The 7,297-nt window shown below is 50.4% G+C and overlaps 1 long non-coding RNA gene across 18 annotated transcripts; it reads left to right on the top strand.

Moving 5' to 3' along the window:
- The first annotated feature begins 2,479 nt into the window (after positions 1 to 2,479).
- On the top strand, positions 2,480 to 6,916 carry LOC128704592 (uncharacterized). Of its 18 annotated transcripts, XR_011391440.1 has the most exons (12): positions 2,480 to 2,605; positions 2,788 to 2,891; positions 2,996 to 3,099; positions 3,349 to 3,426; positions 3,668 to 3,872; positions 4,000 to 4,129; positions 4,832 to 4,857; positions 5,294 to 5,397; positions 5,658 to 5,735; positions 5,840 to 5,995; positions 6,100 to 6,151; positions 6,412 to 6,468. It is a non-coding gene; the product is annotated as an uncharacterized lncRNA (long non-coding RNA). The 18 variants fall into 18 exon arrangements; XR_011391446.1 differs by lacking the exons at positions 5,658 to 5,735; positions 5,840 to 5,995; positions 6,100 to 6,151; positions 6,412 to 6,468 and adding exons at positions 6,724 to 6,756; positions 6,887 to 6,916; XR_011391444.1 differs by lacking the exons at positions 5,658 to 5,735; positions 5,840 to 5,995 and having other exon boundaries at positions 6,100 to 6,125; positions 6,412 to 6,533.
- Positions 6,917 to 7,297: the final 381 nt, after the last annotated feature.

The raw sequence follows: 7,297 nt of genomic DNA on the forward strand, positions 1-7,297 counted from the left end.
TCAAACACAGTTTATTATTAAGTCCTTGTACAATAATATATTTGGGAACAGGAGAACATTATTGGGGTTTAGATAAATGGGGTGGTACACATAAGCAGTGAGACAGGGAACACAATCAACTTGACGAAAATGAATATAACTTACAATATAGTACAGAGGACAGTTCACTACAGGAACTAAGCCACAGGTCCCAAGACCTACACAGCACGAGTACTGCACCAAGCCAGTACTCTGCCCAATGCCTCCAACAGTCTCCAGAGACTTCAGCAGCCTTCTCCCGAGCCCTGCACCCCAGCAGCCGCTCCGCTCGAAGTCTCTGCTCAGGAGCTCTGCACCCCAGCAGCAGCTCCGCTCGAATCTCCTGATCATTCTCTTCCTTGGGCTTTTATGGTGGTCCAAGCACCCTCCACAACCACGTGTACGACCTGACGCCTAGGTCTGACGCCGTCAAGAACAAAAAACCTCAGACGTGGGCGTGGCTACAGACGTTTGCCAAGGCAAGGTGTGACCATATAATTGGTTAAATTAGGTCTCCCAAGAGACCTCACAAGCCCAACTGAACTACATCACAACCTTGTTCTGTTGGTAATTGTAATTATGTGAATCATGGCAACTCCAGCCTGGCAAAAGGCCAGCAGCTACCTTCCTAAGATCTGATTGCCGAAAAATCAGTGGCCACCAGGCCACGGTGCCCCGTAGCCTGGTGGCTAAAACTCTCGCTTCACACGGCGAGGGTCCTGGTTCGACTGCCGGCCTGGGTAGAAACATTAAGAGTGTTTCTTTACGCCGGTTTTCTATGTTCCCCATCAGTAAAATGGGTACCTGGGTGTTAGTAGACTGGTGAGGGTCGCATCCTGGGACAAAACTAAAATAATTTGTCCGAAATGCTCATAATAAGGGGCTTTCTATATACTAGTTTGTCATTGATGTCAGCTATGGTCTGTATACCTTGTACATGTACTTGTGGAAATAAAGATATTGTTATTATTATTATTATTATTATTATTATTATTATTATTATTATAGAGTGAAGTGAGAGGGACATGCCAGTGTAGCCATGACTGCTGAGAGGACACACAGGTACATGCTACGCATTATATTGTTACAATACTGGATACATAAGCTGTGTGCTGCTGCTGTGTTCTATGACAGTTACGTAATATGAAGAAGAGCTACCAATGTTTCCTCATCATTATTATGACACAGGATGGTGTTCCTACACCGGGTGATAGAATAGGTTGATCCAGGAGACATAAGTAGGGTGATAAAGGACATCATTAAGTACATTAATAGGTATTTAGCAGCTATGTAAGCTTGCAAGACTTCATGTCAGAAGACATGGAATGAAGACCTGTAAGACCTGGAGTTACTGTTGCTTTTCAAATGTTATCTCTTAGGAGAATCTATCTTCTCTCACACTTTCTCAGCCTCTTTCCAACCTTCTCCAAATATCTTCCTTTCTCTCCTTCTTACCAGGACTCAGGTTGAAGATCCTTCCTTCCAGGACTCAGGTTGAAGATCCTTCCTTACATTGTAACATTAAAAGGATTGGAAAAAATAAATTTACTAAATGCAAATTTATTCAGACTAATACATGAAGAAATATGAAAGACATGAAGTGCTGGAAGTGAAGTGAGAAGTGAAGTGAGAGGTATGTTACAGCGGCTATGGTAGAATTACAAAGATCAAGGAAACATTCCTGATTGAGAAAGAATGCGTCTACTGATTGTTTCTGATCTTAAAATATTTTAGTAATCATTTAAGGATTATTTAGTAATATTTGTTGCTTCATACTTTTGTGAAGATGTTTTCTCAATTTAATTTACATTAATTTTTTTTTCTGTTCATTTTTCATTATTGTTTTTATTGATCTTGAACCAAATGGAGTGATGAACATGAACAGGTAGTGGGTATCATGGTCGTCAACAGGTAGTGGGTATCTCGGTCGTCAACAGGTAGTGGGTATCTCGGTCGTCAACAGGTAGTGGGTATCTCGGTCGTCAACAGGTAGTGGGTATCTCGGTCGTCAACAGGTAGTGGGTATCTCGGTCGTCAACAGGTAGTGGGTATCTCGGTCGTCAACAGGTAGTGGGTATCTCGGTCGTCAACAGGTAGTGGGTATCTCGGTCGTCAACAGGTAGTGGGTATCTCGGTCGTCAACAGGTAGTGGGTATCTCGGTCGTCAACAGGTAGTGGGCATCACGGTCGTCAACAGGTAGTGGGTATCTCGGTCGTCAACAGGTAGTGGGTATCTCGGTCGTCAACAGGTAGTGGGTATCTCGGTCGTCAACAGGTAGTGGGTATCTCGGTCGTCAACAGGTAGTGGGTATCTCGGTCGTCAACAGGTAGTGGGTATCTCGGTCGTCAACAGGTAGTGGGTATCTCGGTCGTCAACAGGTAGTGGGTATCTCGGTCGTCAACAGGTAGTGGGTATCTCGGTCGTCAACAGGTAGTGGGTATCTCGGTCGTCAACAGGTAGTGGGTATCTCGGTCGTCAACAGGTAGTGGGTATCTCGGTCGTCAACAGGTAGTGGGTATCTCGGTCGTCAACAGGTAGTGGGTATCTCGGTCGTCAACAGGTAGTGGGTATCTCGGTCGTCAACAGGTAGTGGGCTTCACGGTCGTCAACAGGTAGTAGGCTTCACGGTCGTCAACAGGTAGTAGGCTTCACGGTCGTCAACAGGTAGTAGGCTTCACGGTCGTCAACGGGTAGTAGGCATCACGGTCGTCAACAGGTAGTAGGCTTCACGGTCGTCAACAGGTAGTAGGCATCACGGTCGTCAACAGGTAGTAGGCATCACGGTCGTCAACGGGTAGTAGGCATCACGGTCGTCAACGGGTAGTAGGCTTCACGGTCGTCAACAGGTAGTAGGCATCACGGTCGTCAACGGGTAGTAGGCTTCACGGTCGTCAACAGGTAGTAGGCTTCACGGTCGTCAACAGGTAGTAGGCTTCACGGTCGTCAACAGGTAGTAGGCATCACGGTCGTCAACAGGTAGTAGGCTTCACGGTCGTCAACAGGTAGTAGGCATCACGGTCGTCAACAGGTAGTAGGCATCACGGTCGTCAACGGGTAGTAGGCATCACGGTCGTCAACAGGTAGTAGGCATCACGGTCGTCAACAGGTAGTAGGTCAACAGGTAGTAGGCTTCACGGTCGTCAACAGGTAGTAGGCTTCACGGTCGTCAACAGGTAGTAGGCTTCACGGTCGTCAACAGGTAGTAGGCTTCACGGTCGTCAACAGGTAGTAGGCTTCACGGTCGTCAACAGGTAGTAGGCTTCACGGTCGTCAACAGGTAGTAGGCTTCACGGTCGTCAACAGGTAGTAGGCTTCACGGTCGTCAACAGGTAGTAGGCTTCACGGTCGTCAACAGGTAGTAGGCATCACGGTCGTCAACAGGTAGTAGGCATCACGGTCGTCAACAGGTAGTAGGCTTCACGGTCGTCAACGGGTAGTAGGCTTCACGGTCGTCAACGGTCAACAGGTAGTAGGCTTCACGGTCGTCAACAGGTAGTAGGCTTCACGGTCGTCAACAGGTAGTAGGCTTCACGGTCGTCAACAGGTAGTAGGCTTCACGGTCGTCAACAGGTAGTAGGCTTCACGGTCGTCAACAGGTAGTAGGCTTCACGGTCGTCAACAGGTAGTAGGCTTCACTGTCGTCAACAGGTAGTAGGCTTCACGGTCGTCAACGGGTAGTAGGCTTCACGGTCGTCAACGGGTAGTAGGCTTCACGGTCGTCAACAGGTAGTAGGCTTCACGGTCGTCAACAGGTAGTAGGCATCACGGTCGTCAACAGGTAGTAGGCTTCACGGTCGTCAACAGGTAGTAGGCTTCACGGTCGTCAACAGGTAGTAGGCTTCACGGTCAACAGGTAGTAGGCTTCACGGTCGTCAACGGGTAGTAGGCTTCACGGTCGTCAACGGGTAGTAGGCTTCACGGTCGTCAACGGGTAGTAGGCATCACGGTCGTCAACAGGTAGTAGGCATCACGGTCAACAGGTAGTAGGCTTCACGGTCGTCAACAGGTAGTAGGCTTCACGGTCGTCAACAGGTAGTAGGCATCACGGTCGTCAACAGGTAGTAGGCATCACGGTCGTCAACAGGTAGTAGGCATCACGGTCGTCAACAGGTAGTAGGCTTCACGGTCGTCAACAGGTAGTAGGCTTCACGGTCGTCAACAGGTAGTAGGCTTCACGGTCGTCAACAGGTAGTAGGCTTCACGGTCGTCAACAGGTAGTAGGCTTCACGGTCGTCAACAGGTAGTAGGCTTCACGGTCGTCAACAGGTAGTAGGCTTCACGGTCGTCAACAGGTAGTAGGCATCACGGTCGTCAACAGGTAGTAGGCTTCATGGTCGTCAACAGGTAGTAGGCTTCACGGTCGTCAACAGGTAGTAGGCATAACGGTCGTCAACAGGTAGTAGGCTTCACGGTCGTCAACAGGTAGTAGGCATCACGGTCGTCAACAGGTAGTAGGCTTCACGGTCGTCAACAGGTAGTAGGCTTCACGGTCGTCAACAGGTAGTAGGCTTCACGGTCGTCAACAGGTAGTAGGCTTCACGGTCGTCAACAGGTAGTAGGCTTCACGGTCGTCAACGGGTAGTAGGCTTCACGGTCGTCAACAGGTAGTAGGCTTCACGGTCGTCAACAGGTAGTAGGCTTCACGGTCGTCAACGGGTAGTAGGCTTCACGGTCGTCAACAGGTAGTAGGCTTCACGGTCGTCAACAGGTAGTAGGCTTCACGGTCGTCAACAGGTAGTAGGCTTCACGGTCGTCAACGGGTAGTAGGCTTCACGGTCGTCAACGGGTAGTGGGCTTCACGGTCGTCAACAGGTAGTAGGCATCACGGTCGTCAACGGGTAGTAGGCTTCACGGTCGTCAACGGGTAGTAGGCTTCACGGTCGTCAACGGGTAGTGGGCTTCACGGTCGTCAACAGGTAGTAGGCTTCACGGTCGTCAACGGGTAGTAGGCTTCACGGTCGTCAACGGGTAGTAGGCTTCACGGTCGTCAACAGGTAGTAGGCTTCACGGTCGTCAACAGGTAGTAGGCATCACGGTCGTCAACAGGTAGTAGGCTTCACGGTCGTCAACAGGTAGTAGGCTTCACGGTCGTCAACAGGTAGTAGGCTTCACGGTCAACAGGTAGTAGGCTTCACGGTCGTCAACGGGTAGTAGGCTTCACGGTCGTCAACGGGTAGTAGGCTTCACGGTCGTCAACGGGTAGTAGGCATCACGGTCGTCAACAGGTAGTAGGCATCACGGTCAACAGGTAGTAGGCTTCACGGTCGTCAACAGGTAGTAGGCTTCACGGTCGTCAACAGGTAGTAGGCATCACGGTCGTCAACAGGTAGTAGGCATCACGGTCGTCAACAGGTAGTAGGCATCACGGTCGTCAACAGGTAGTAGGCTTCACGGTCGTCAACAGGTAGTAGGCTTCACGGTCGTCAACAGGTAGTAGGCTTCACGGTCGTCAACAGGTAGTAGGCTTCACGGTCGTCAACAGGTAGTAGGCTTCACGGTCGTCAACAGGTAGTAGGCTTCACGGTCGTCAACAGGTAGTAGGCTTCACGGTCGTCAACAGGTAGTAGGCATCACGGTCGTCAACAGGTAGTAGGCTTCATGGTCGTCAACAGGTAGTAGGCTTCACGGTCGTCAACAGGTAGTAGGCATAACGGTCGTCAACAGGTAGTAGGCTTCACGGTCGTCAACAGGTAGTAGGCATCACGGTCGTCAACAGGTAGTAGGCTTCACGGTCGTCAACAGGTAGTAGGCTTCACGGTCGTCAACAGGTAGTAGGCTTCACGGTCGTCAACAGGTAGTAGCCTTCACGGTCGTCAACAGGTAGTAGGCTTCACGGTCGTCAACGGGTAGTAGGCTTCACGGTCGTCAACAGGTAGTAGGCTTCACGGTCGTCAACAGGTAGTAGGCTTCACGGTCGTCAACGGGTAGTAGGCTTCACGGTCGTCAACAGGTAGTAGGCTTCACGGTCGTCAACAGGTAGTAGGCTTCACGGTCGTCAACAGGTAGTAGGCTTCACGGTCGTCAACGGGTAGTAGGCTTCACGGTCGTCAACGGGTAGTGGGCTTCACGGTCGTCAACAGGTAGTAGGCATCACGGTCGTCAACGGGTAGTAGGCTTCACGGTCGTCAACGGGTAGTAGGCTTCACGGTCGTCAACGGGTAGTGGGCTTCACGGTCGTCAACAGGTAGTAGGCTTCACGGTCGTCAACGGGTAGTAGGCTTCACGGTCGTCAACGGGTAGTGGGCTTCACGGTCGTCAACAGGTAGTAGGCATCACGGTCGTCAACAGGTAGTAGGCTTCACGGTCGTCAACGGGTAGTAGGCTTCACGGTCGTCAACGGGAAGTGGGCTTCACGGTCGTCAACAGGTAGTAGGCATCACGGTCGTCAACAGGTAGTAGGCTTCACGGTCGTCAACAGGTAGTAGGCATCACGGTCGTCAACGGGTAGTAGGCTTCACGGTCGTCAACAGGTAGTAGGCTTCACGGTCGTCAACAGGTAGTAGGCTTCACGGTCGTCAACAGGTAGTAGGCATCACGGTCGTCAACGGGTAGTAGGCTTCACGGTCGTCAACAGGTAGTAGGCTTCACGGTCGTCAACAGGTAGTAGGCATCACGGTCGTCAACGGGTAGTGGGCTTCACGGTCGTCAACAGGTAGTAGGCATCACGGTCGTCAACGGGTAGTAGGCTTCACGGTCGTCAACAGGTAGTAGGCATCACGGTCGTCAACGGGTAGTGGGCTTCACGGTCGTCAACAGGTAGTAGGCATCACGGTCGTCAACGGGTAGTAGGCTTCACGGTCGTCAACGGGTAGTAGGCTTCACGGTCGTCAACGGGTAGTAGGCTTCACGGTCGTCAACGGGTAGTAGGCTTCACGGTCGTCAACACGTACATCCTGTAAAGATGTTATTAGAAATTCGTTTGAGTAACATTAGTTTTAACTGAATATAGAAACAATTATTTATTTTACAAAACACACACACACACACACACACACACACACACACACACACACACACACACACACACACACACACACACACATACACACACACACACACCCACATACATCGAGAATCAAGACTGACCCGAAACTGTTGTATAGCCACATCAGGAGGAAGACAACAGTCAAAGACCAGGTGATCAGATTAAGGACAGAAGGTGGAAAACTCACAAGAAATGATCAGGAGGTATGTGAGGAGCTGAACAGGAGATTTAAGGAAGTTTTTACAGTAGAGACAGGAAGGGCTGTGGGAAGACAGCACAGAAGGGAACATCAA

This window comes from Cherax quadricarinatus, unplaced genomic scaffold, assembly GCF_038502225.1.
Source record: "Cherax quadricarinatus isolate ZL_2023a unplaced genomic scaffold, ASM3850222v1 Contig2411, whole genome shotgun sequence".
Lineage (NCBI taxonomy): Eukaryota > Metazoa > Arthropoda > Malacostraca > Decapoda > Parastacidae > Cherax > Cherax quadricarinatus.